At 37.3% G+C, this 11,968-nt stretch overlaps 1 protein-coding gene across 1 annotated transcript in view; it reads left to right on the top strand.

The window, feature by feature from the left end:
• Nucleotides 1-1,958: 1,958 nt before the first annotated feature.
• The window catches only part of LOC107097712 (SH3 and multiple ankyrin repeat domains protein 3-like), a gene marked incomplete at its 3' end in the record, with an annotated part of 206,675 nt that continues 196,665 nt past the window's right edge, over nucleotides 1,959-11,968 (top strand). Inside the window, exon 1 of the mRNA XM_015394969.1 lies at nucleotides 1,959-2,086. The remainder of the gene's footprint in view (nucleotides 2,087-11,968) is intronic.

The following is an 11,968-nucleotide window of genomic DNA, read 5'->3' as shown; positions in this document are numbered from 1 at the left end:
TGGTTGAAAAATGATCCTACGTTCCAGTCATATTGCATTTTAGGAATTGTTTGTGAAAATGAACACATATAGAAGAGATGAACCAGCCATTGTTTTTCAGTTATTTTGTTTTGTTTGGTTGGAAGGTGTGTTTGTTTTCTAGTCCTGTCTCTACATGGAGTGGAAAGGCCTGTTCTTAGTTTGCAGCCTGTAAAATATAATGGCGGACGGTTTATATTATGACCTTTAGGCCTTCAGTGGGCACCCCTCAATTTAATCTACTGTACTTCTTCTCACACCTTCTCATTCAAAGAGTTTTCTTTATTTTCATGACTACGAAAATTGTAGGTTCACACTGAATTTATTAAAACTATTAAATAACGCATGTGGAATTACATACTCCATAACTGAAAATACGTCTTATATTCTAGGTTCTTCAAAATAGCCACCTTTTGCTTTGATTACTGCTTTGGACACTCTTGGTATTCTCTTGAGTTTCAAGAGGTAGTCACCTGAAATGGTTTTCATTTCCCAGGTGTCCCCTGTCATTGTTAAATAAGTCAGATTTATTGCCTTATGAATGGGGTTGGAACTATTAGTTGTGTTGTGCAGAAGTCAGGTGGATACACAGCTGATAGTCCTACTGAATAGACTGTTATGGCAAGAAAAAAGCAGCTACGAAAAGAAAAACGAGTGGCCATCATTACTTTAAGAAATGAAGGTCAGTCAGTCCAACAAAATTGGCAAAACTTTGAAAGTCTCCCCAAGTGCAGTCGCAAAAACCATCAAACACTACAAAGAAACTGGCTCCCATGAGGACCGCGCCCCAGGAAAGGAAGACCAAGAGTCACCTCTGCTGTTAATCTGAGTCACCAGCCTCAGATTTTGCAGGTTAACAGCAGCTAAGATTAGAGAGCAGGTCAATGCCACAGAGTTCTAGCAGCAGACACATCTCTAAAACAACTGTTAAGAGGAGACTGTGTAAATCAGGCTTTAATTGTAAAATAGCTGCTAGGAAACCACTGCTAAGGACAGGCAAACAAGCAGAAGAGACTTGCTTGGGCTAAAGAACACAAGGAATGGACATTAGACCAGTGGAAATCTGTGCTTTGGTCTGATGAGTCCAAATTTGAGGTATAACCATCGTATCTTTAAGAGACGCAGAAAAGGTGAAAGGATGGACTCTACATGCCTGGTTTCCACCATGAAACATGGAGGAGGAAGTGTGATGGTGTGGGGGTGCTTTGCTAGTAACACTGCTGGGGATTTATTCAAAATTAAAGCATACTGAACCAGCATGGCTACCACAGGATCTTGCATGCAATTCCATCCGCTTTGTGTTGAGTTGGACCATCATTTATTTTTCAATAAAATCAACAGGTAATTACCTTGTCTTTTTCTATTTGTTTGAGGTAGTCAAAGAAAATATCTTTCTGAGTTTGGTTTCTTGAATAGTATAATAATTAATGTAATGCATTATTCCAGATGATTCCCCCTCATGTTACCACCCTGAGCATTGATCCACATCCCTGTTATCAGAAATGGTGACTTTGTATTTAAAGTAAGAGATTATGTGATTATTTTAAACATTTCTAACCATGTGATAAAAATAAAAAATGCATCTTTAGCTTTAGAATCTAAAGTGATTTTTTCAATTTTCTGATCAGCTTTTGTTTTTATTTCTGCTCTGGATTGTAAGGCAGGTAGAGATGGAAGGTGTCCACCTGTGCTGTGGGAGGAGGCTGCCTGAATGACCGCCTCCTCCTTTCTCTCCTCTCTCTCCTCCACCTTCCAGCTCATCCTGCCTCCTGTTTGCCGGAGATGAGCCGCGCTCAGTGGCTCTCGCCTCGGATTGAATTTCTGCTCGTTGGTGCTCGGATGCCTCCCCCGGAGGTCAGGTGAAAAGCGCTCCTTCTCTCAGCCAGCCTCCGGTCCTGAGAGCCGCACTTTGCCTGGAAGTTTCCCGCAGCTCCACGCCGCGGCGCACCGGTCCGGAGCGCACCGCCGGCCGGAGGACATGGAGCGGCTGTAGGAGCGGCTGGAGGAGGAGATAAACCTGAAGGAGGGAAGACTTTCACTCCAAACAGGCACCAGGAGGACTTTCAAGGTAACCATCGCGCTTTTGATGTTGTTTTCCACAATAGATAAAAAATGGAACCTTTTATTTGACTTTTGGGTTTCTGTAAATAAACAGTGAGATTCAGAAAGTGGTTCAAACCTGCATCTCTATGTTCTGTGCAGCTAAACAGTAATTGATTCTGTAAAAGTGAAAAACGATGAACATGGAAATGAAACCAAGAGTTTGAGCTGCAGAGTAAAGCTGAATAAGCGTTTTCCTGCCCTCCATCTGTGGATGGGAGTCAAGCAGGTGGAACTGATTATTAATTGTTGCACTTTGTCCTGCAGCTGATTCTGGACCAAAACCAAATAAATATACCACTCCGCCCTTTAACAAAGTTTCCTCTTAGATTTAGACAAAACATGACAAAGTTTAGCTCCTATGCTTGGAGTTAATGATTAGACATAATATAAAAATGTGTAGTTGTGACATTTGGGATCCAAACTGTTATTATTTATTTATAATAAGTATTTGAACACCCTGCTATTTTGCAGGTTCTCCCTCTCGAAATCATGGAATGGTCTGAAATGATCATTGTATGTGCAAAATATATGATTTTTTAACAAATTATATGTATGATCCAGCTGCAAATAAGTATTTTATCGCCTCTTTATCAGCCATAATTCTGACCCTCCATGACTTTGTTAGACTGCCTTCAAAATGTCCACCTCCACTCCATTTATTATCCTAAATTAGATGCACCTGTTTGAGTTCGTTAGCTGCATAAACACACCTGTCCACCCCATGCAATTGGTACGAATCCAACTACTAATATGGCCAAGACCAAAGAGCTGTCTAAATAGTAACAAGAAACAACTAAACATGTTAAGGTACGCTGTAAGAAGTATGAAATAAAAAGAAGGGAATTGGTTCAAAATCTTAATAAAGAAAGAATTCACTTTAATTTAACAGAAATCCTTAGAAATTACTCAAAAGATAAGTGTTATGTAATTGTTTTTCATTATCTTAGATTAATCTGTGTAATTGAGAGGATTTTAATCTTATTTTGGTTTTATTGTTTGTTTTTTGTTGATTTTGATTTGTTCAGTATAAGTAGGTAGTAGCCATTCAGATCCACACTCTATACCATTTGGTGGCGGTAATGCACCATTTTGTTGCATGCCAACCGCCAATAAAATCCCAAAGACAATAGAGACAAAATTGTACACCTCCACAAATTTAAATAAGCAACTTGGTGAAAAAAGGTCCACTGTTGGAGCAGTCATTAAAAAATGGAAGAAGCTAAACATGACAGCCACTCTCCCTCAGACTGGGGCGCCATGCAAGATCTCACCCGGTGGGGTCTCAGTGATCCTACGAAAGGTGAGAAATGATCCCAGAACGACACTGGAGGAACTGGTCAATGACCTGAAAAGAGCTGGGACCACAGTTTCCATGGTTACCGTTGGTAATACACCAAGGCGTCATGGTTTGACATCATGCATGGCACGGAAGGTTCCCCTGCTTAAACCCGCACATGTCGAGGCCCGTCTTAAGTTTGCCTATGACCATTTGGATGATCCAGAGGAGTCATGGGAGGAAGTCATGTGGTCAGATGAGAACTTTTTGGTTATAATTCCACTAACTGTGTTCTGAGGAAGAAGAATGATGAGTATCATCTCAAGATCACCATCCCTATACTGTGAAGCAAGGCGGTGTTTTTCTGCACATGGACAGGGTGACTGCACAGTATTAAGGAGAGGCTGACCAGGGCAATGTATTGCTAGATTTTAGGGAACAACCTTCTTTTTTCAGTTAGAGCACTGAAGATGGGCGGAGGCTGGGTTTTCGACATAACAATGACCCGAAGCACACAGCCAGGATAACCAAGGAGTGACTATGGAAGAAGCATATAAAGGTTCTGGTGTGGCCTAGCCAGTCACCAGACCTACACCCAATAGAAAATCTTTGTAGGGAACTCACTCCATGTTTCTCAGAGAGCCCAGAAGCATGAGTGATCTGTGTGGAGGAATGGGCCAAAATCCCTCCTGTAGTGTGTGCAAACCTGGTGAAAAACTACAGGAGACATTTGACCTCTGTAACTGCAAACAAATGCTACTGTACCAAATATTAACATGAATTTTCTCAGGTTTTCAAATACTTATTTGCAGCTGGATCATACAAATAAACAGTAAAAAAAGTTATACGTTGTGATTTCTGGAGTCCCCCCCCCCCTCTGTATGTCTGTCTATCTGGCTGTTTCTCCCTTTCGTATTTGCTGTTTCTGGAAAATTATGTCAGCTGGGGAGAGAGTTTGAAAGAAAGTCTAAAATGGCCATAGTTCAGTTGGTGTTCTTATGTGAACATTTAAAAATATTTTATTGATTTTGACTTAAATATAAATAAAATGAAATGTCTGAAAGAGACATTACTATTTCCTTACAATGTAAAAATAGATGTTGCTGATGATTTGTAACTGTTTGCTCCCAAATAAACTGTTAGCAATTAATTGAATTGCATTTCCAATTTGTTTAAACAATTTTTTCAGTCCATTCCATGATCCATCACATGATAATTCCTGTGGTCTGAGCTTCATGTTTTTACTGTACACAGAGAGGTTTTGTACCAGACCTCATTTCTTTCCCTGATTGTCTCCTGTGGTTTCCCACAAGGCTTAGTTTTAGCCCACATTCTCTTTGCTCTTTCACTTGCACCTGTAAACATGTAGAAAACCTTATTCCACTGTCCTGCTGATGTCATGCAGCTCTAATAGAAAGATGTGTACACTCTTTGTTGCTCAGATGTCTTATTATCATAATGTATCTTTAATTCCATTGAGTGTTTTCAGCGTTTAACCCTCTGAGATATTTGGCCAAAGTCCAGCCTTTCTTTACAACAGTTTCTGTCAATTCCTCATCTTTCTCATTGCTTTGATTAACTTAAGAGTAAAGTGGTCCAGTGCTCAAGTATGAACCATCCTACCTCTAGTTCTCTCCAATCTGTTCAGCTGCTCATCATCATTTCTAAAACAAACAATAAGCTAAGAACAGAAGAAGCTCTTGTGTCCAGAGCTCCTAATATGTTAGACTGTATGCAGCTGTCATTACTCTGCATTTAAATCACTTTAAAAAAAAAACAAAAAAAAAAAACCTTCAGATGTTAATTATATTTAATTCAAGTTTATTACCTCCACCAAGGAGAAAAAATTGTTGTGTTGGTTAGTCTAGTAGAATTCATGGACATATTGCTTTGAAACATTTAACAAAAGTGTGTCTTAACCCGACTTACAGTATAACCCATTAAATTTACTGGAGACCCGGATAACAATCTAGATTGAAGAATTTTTTTAATAATTCCATGAAGGTGTAGAGGACAATCTTTTATTATGGGTGGATCATCTAACATCAGAGACCTGATTGTTCCTAACAAAGCACTTCACTCTCGATCTGCATGTTTCTGTGGTTTCTAGAATTTTTATAAGTAATAAGGGAGACAGATCTTTTACTTACCATGGTCCTTAACTACCAATTTTAGCTTTGAGGCAGACACTCTGCCTACCTCAAAGGCTAGACTTAAAACTTTTTCTTTATAGTAAAAATTGCTCAAGCTATCCTGGGCAATTTGTACAGTTATGCTGTTATAGGCTTAGACTGCTGGAGGACCACTTTTCATCACTCCGCTTCACTCCTATGTCTTCACTCCTGTCTCTATTCTTCAATTCTGCATTATTTCTTAGATCAACCCATACGTGGATGTTTTGCTTTCATCCCTTCTGTAGGAAGATTGACTTCTACTTTGCTGATACCTCTGCTGAACTGTTTCTTTTCTAGGCACATCCACCCATGGAACTACACTGCTCAAAAAGATAAAGGGAACACCCATATAACACATACTAGATCTGAATGAAAGAAATATTGTCATTGAATACTTTGTTTTCTTTTTAAGGTTTCTTTTCTCATCTTTAAATCATTCTTGTGTGCTGGACTTTGGTCCTGTGTGGTATTTTACAGAGCCTCCTAAACAAAACTGGTTTCGCTGTAGAATTAGCTGGGCTTAAAGGTGGCACCACTAGAGCTGTTGTGATGCAGCAACATCCAAAAAACATTTAGGTCAACCAAGTAAGGTCAGAGAACAAAAATGGTCAGAGGACAAAAAATCAGAGACATTGTTGGTATTGGATTGAGTTTGATGCTGTTTGTTTGCATGAACCTCAGTGAGGTGTACAGCGGTTGGACCCAACACACCTACACCTTCCTATACACCCCGCATGCCAGGATGCTGTGTAAACATCCACCATGATGCATAATGAATTATTTATATGCCCACCATCGCCTGCATTTGTACAGAAAAGGTTCAAATTTTTCCAATCATGTTCCAGATGTTTCACTGTTTCACTTTTTTTTTGTTATTTAAAAACAGATTCTCTATTTATAAAATAGGTATTCCATAATTATAGAATTGTATCACAGGAAATATTTATGTGCACACAGTGCAAATCTTTGTGGTTCAGCTCATTTAAGATAGAATTTTGTATGTATGTATGTATGCATATGTAAATATATATGTATGTATATATAAATATATATGTATGTATGTGTATATATAGGTATGTATATATATGTAAATATATATGTATGTATATTAGGGGTGGAACGGTTCACAAAATCCACGGTTCGGTTCGGTTCACGGTATATGTTGATTGTTACCCCGAAATCCCATAAAAATTTATGAAATTAATGAAAAAAATCAAAAAAATTTTATGAATTGTAATTATTTTTAATGATCCGCGGAAACCCTGGATAATTTCCGCATGTTTTTCTGCTTTGAATTTAATAATATGTATATATATATATATATATGATATTGAAAGATTCTTGAAAATTTAATTAAAAGTTCTTGAAAATTAGGTTTAAGTATGAATAGTGCCTTTTTTAGACATAGGAGTCGGAGTCTTTACAAATTTTTCTATTTCTAATCTTTTCACAGGTAGGAACAAACTTTAGGAGTGATCTGAACTTTACCTAGAAGTCTTGTTCAATCAGTCAGCTGTAATCCAATCCTAGTTTTTCTCCAAGTAACTACATTTGTTGTTACTTAGCGACAATTGTACATTTAATTAGACAACATGATTATATATTACACAGCTCTGCAATTACAGATTACATTTTTATTGGCTGATGATAGAACACTGGGTCTAGTCTACACCTGCAGCTGGCATGCTGGTATCCAGGGGACTCTGTTTTAGTTTGTTGTTATTTCATTAAGAAAAAGAACAGTCATTGACTCTATGTGAGATCAGGCTGCTATTAAAAGAAAGTTCAGAAAGAGCTTCAGCAACATGTTGCTGCTTTGAACACTTCTACAGTAAGGCTTGACTTAATTTCACTCCAAGGCAGATTCTTGGATTTGTTATTTCATATAATGTTTATTTCATAAAATGTTTAAAATGTTTAATATTTAACAGTTTTATGTTAATGAGTTGAATGAGAGCGATGGAGAGTGCTACGAAAGGTGGTTTGGAGATGTGCAGTACATGTGCGAGTGTTTATTAAAGGACACTTTGCAGAATGATGTTGTATTGCTTGTTGGTGAACTCATATTAAGTATTAACATCAGTGATCCCAACTTCTTTTGCACCAAGGACCAGTTTAATGACAAACAATCCTTTTACAGACTGGTCAGTAGCTGTAGTACTTCCTGGTCGCTATGGTATTGTTAAACATGCCTCTAGAATAAGACACCATTAAAACAAAGTGCATGACAAGCCCTGAGCTTGTTTTGCTTTATCAAGATCGTAGAGGTTACAGTAGTGTTGCGCCGATGCCATTTTTTGGCCCNTTGAGATAGGGCCAAGGATCTCTATGTCACGTCTTCATCTCCTGATACGCTCTCACCTGTGTCCGACCTCTCAGACATTTCAACATATTTTTCTGAATCCCACATTGTAGCATGGCATACTGTAGACAATTCACGTTTGCAGTTTGAAGAACACCTGCTTGCTTCTGATGATTTCCTTTAGCTAACCAGTGAGTGTTTGCGTTATATGACTCATCCAATTACACTAGTTTTCACTAGATATGGATGGAGCCAATGATCTGCATTGGATGGAGCACATGATGCGAAATAAGTGTTTACAAACATTAAACCAGGGGTAATCAATTTAGAATCAGCTGTGTCTGAAAAAAAGAAAATCATCAACCAGTAAAGGTCAGGAGACATTTGATCTGTTGCTTTAAACAGAATTTAACACTCTAATATAATTAGGTATTAATGCATTTATGTTATACACTGAATAAAAAAAAATATATATATATAGAAATTGCCAAAAATTGCATCCCGCGCTATCTCAGAGGAGTTGACACTTGTATGACTGTATTCCTGTGTATCCATCGGTAGTTAAAGGACAAGGGTCAGCACATGTTAATTCTGCCTGTAAAACAATGACAGTGCAATTGTCGCTGTATGATCTGAAGCCTCATTTGGAGCTTTTAAACAGGTTTTTGAAAAACTTTGATAATTTGCTCCTGTAAGTTATATATTTTTTTAGAATAAAAAGCTAGCAGATGTGCATAATCAAAAAATGACAGAAATACAATTATAAAGCATTCAGTATTAAAAGAAACCCACAATGTTTCTGAATAAATACATTATTGCATCACACTGGTCTGTTAACGCTGTGCTGTCTAGATGCACGTTTGATTTTCTGGTTAAGACAAAGCGCTACAATTTCCAAACTCCCGTCGGCATCACTGTTTCTTGTTGTGTGTGAATAACAAGAGACTACAACAAATTAATCAGCCGTACCTCAGACAAAATCTTTGGATTTATTGTTGTTCATAACACCCATACTTTTGTAAATGAATCTGCCAAATAACCACAATTTTTTTCCCATGAGAGTAATATTTAAACGTTTTTATATCATTAATATAACCACAAGTAGCTCCATTGGTCTTATTTTAATCCGTTTTCCTCGGTAGTCGCAGGTGTACAGAGCAAGGCGCGCTCCCTCGACTGGGGATGCATATCTCGGCAGAGATGCACTTTTCGGCATAACACCGGACTGCAGTCCGCTAATCCGTGACCTCAGCATTAAACCGAAGCCAAAAGTAACGCGTAACATTTTTTTTTAAAAATGTAAGGAATAGAAAGTACAGATACTTGTGTGAAAATGTAATGAGTAGAAGTCAGAAGTAGGAAGAAATATAAGTAATGGAGTAAAGTATAGATACCTAAAAAGTGTACTTAAGTACAGTAACAAAGTATTTGTACTTCGTTACTTGACACCTCTGAGTATAACCCATTAAATTTACTGGAGACCCGGATAACAATCTAGATTGAAGAATTTGTTTAATAATTCCATGAAGGTGTAGAGGACAATCTTTTATTATGGGTGGATCATCTAACATCAGAGACCTGATTGTTCCTAACAAAGCACTTCACTCTCGATCTGCATGTTTCTGTGGTTTCTAGAATTTTTATAAGTAATAAGGGAGACAGATCTTTTACTTACCATGGTCCTTAACTACCAATTTTAGCTTTGAGGCAGACACTCTGCCTACCTCAAAGGCTAGACTTAAAACTTTTTCTTTATAGTAAAAATTGCTCAAGCTATCCTGGGCAATTTGTACAGTTATGCTGTTATAGGCTTAGACTGCTGGAGGACCACTTTTCATCACTCCGCTTCACTCCTATGTCTTCACTCCTGTCTCTATTCTTCAATTCTGCATTATTTCTTAGATCAACCCATACGTGGATGTTTTGCTTTCATCCCTTCTGTAGGAAGATTGACTTCTACTTTGCTGATACCTCTGCTGAACTGTTTCTTTTCTAGGCACATCCACCCATGGAACTACACTGCTCAAAAAGATAAAGGGAACACCCATATAACACATACTAGATCTGAATGAAAGAAATATTGTCATTGAATACTTTGTTTTCTTTTTAAGGTTTCTTTTCTCATCTTTAAATCATTCTTGTGTGCTGGACTTTGGTCCTGTGTGGTATTTTACAGAGCCTCCTAAACAAAACTGGTTTCGCTGTAGAATTAGCTGGGCTTAAAGGTGGCACCACTAGAGCTGTTGTGATGCAGCAACATCCAAAAAACATTTAGGTCAACCAAGTAAGGTCAGAGAACAAAAATGGTCAGAGGACAAAAAATCAGAGACATTGTTGGTATTGGATTGAGTTTGATGCTTTGTTTGTTTGCATGAACCTCAGTGAGGTGTACAGCGGTTGGACCCAACACACCTACACCTTCCTATACACCCCGCATGCCAGGATGCTGTGTAAACATCCACCATGATGCATAATGAATTATTTATATGCCCACCATCGCCTGCATTTGTACAGAAAAGGTTCAAATTTTTCCAATCATGTTCCAGATGTTTCACTGTTTCACTTTTTTTTTGTTATTTAAAAACAGATTCTCTATTTATAAAATAGGTATTCCATAATTATGGAATTGTATCACAGGAAATATTTATGTGCACACAGTGCAAATCTTTGTGGTTCAGCTCATTTAAGATAGAATTTTGTATGTATGTATGTATGCATATGTAAATATATATGTATGTATATATAAATATATATGTATGTATGTGTATATATAGGTATGTATATATATGTAAATATATATGTATGTATATTAGGGGTGGAACGGTTCACAAAATCCACGGTTCGGTTCGGTTCACGGTATATGTTGATTGTTACCCCGAAATCCCATAAAAATTTATGAAATTAATGAAAAAAATCAAAAAAATTTTATGAATTGTAATTATTTTTAATGATCCGCGGAAACCCTGGATAATTTCCGCATGTTTTTCTGCTTTGAATTTAATAATATGTATATATATATATATATATGATATTGAAAGATTCTTGAAAATTTAATTAAAAGTTCTTGAAAATTAGGTTTAAGTATGAATAGTGCCTTTTTTAGACATAGGAGTCGGAGTCTTTACAAATTTTTCTATTTCTAATCTTTTCACAGGTAGGAACAAACTTTAGGAGTGATCTGAACTTTACCTAGAAGTCTTGTTCAATCAGTCAGCTGTAATCCAATCCTAGTTTTTCTCCAAGTAACTACATTTGTTGTTACTTAGCGACAATTGTACATTTAATTAGACAACATGATTATATATTACACAGCTCTGCAATTACAGATTACATTTTTATTGGCTGATGATAGAACACTGGGTCTAGTCTACACCTGCAGCTGGCATGCTGGTATCCAGGGGACTCTGTTTTAGTTTGTTGTTATTTCATTAAGAAAAAGAACAGTCATTGACTCTATGTGAGATCAGGCTGCTATTAAAAGAAAGTTCAGAAAGAGCTTCAGCAACATGTTGCTGCTTTGAACACTTCTACAGTAAGGCTTGACTTAATTTCACTCCAAGGCAGATTCTTGGATTTGTTATTTCATATAATGTTTATTTCATAAAATGTTTAAAATGTTTAATATTTAACAGTTTTATGTTAATGAGTTGAATGAGAGCGATGGAGAGTGCTACGAAAGGTGGTTTGGAGATGTGCAGTACATGTGCGAGTGTTTATTAAAGGACACTTTGCAGAATGATGTTGTATTGCTTGTTGGTGAACTCATATTAAGTATTAACATCAGTGATCCCAACTTCTTTTGCACCAAGGACCAGTTTAATGACAAACAATCCTTTTACAGACTGGTCAGTAGCTGTAGTACTTCCTGGTCGCTATGGTATTGTTAAACATGCCTCTAGAATAAGACACCATTAAAACAAAGTGCATGACAAGCCCTGAGCTTGTTTTGCTTTATCAAGATCGTAGAGGTTACAGTAGTGTTGCGCCGATGCCATTTTTTGGCCCCGAAACACGATATCTGGCTGTGCAGTATTGGCCGATACCATCTGTTTGAAATTGATGTGTATATTTATAAGAAGAACTGCATACTACTTG

The sequence above is a fragment of the Cyprinodon variegatus genome, unplaced genomic scaffold (assembly GCF_000732505.1).
Source record: "Cyprinodon variegatus isolate N-32 unplaced genomic scaffold, C_variegatus-1.0 Scaffold716, whole genome shotgun sequence".
Taxonomy (NCBI): Eukaryota; Metazoa; Chordata; class Actinopteri; order Cyprinodontiformes; family Cyprinodontidae; genus Cyprinodon; species Cyprinodon variegatus.
Note: the sequence above shows the minus strand (reverse complement) of the source record. Positions and strands in the feature narration are given on the sequence as shown.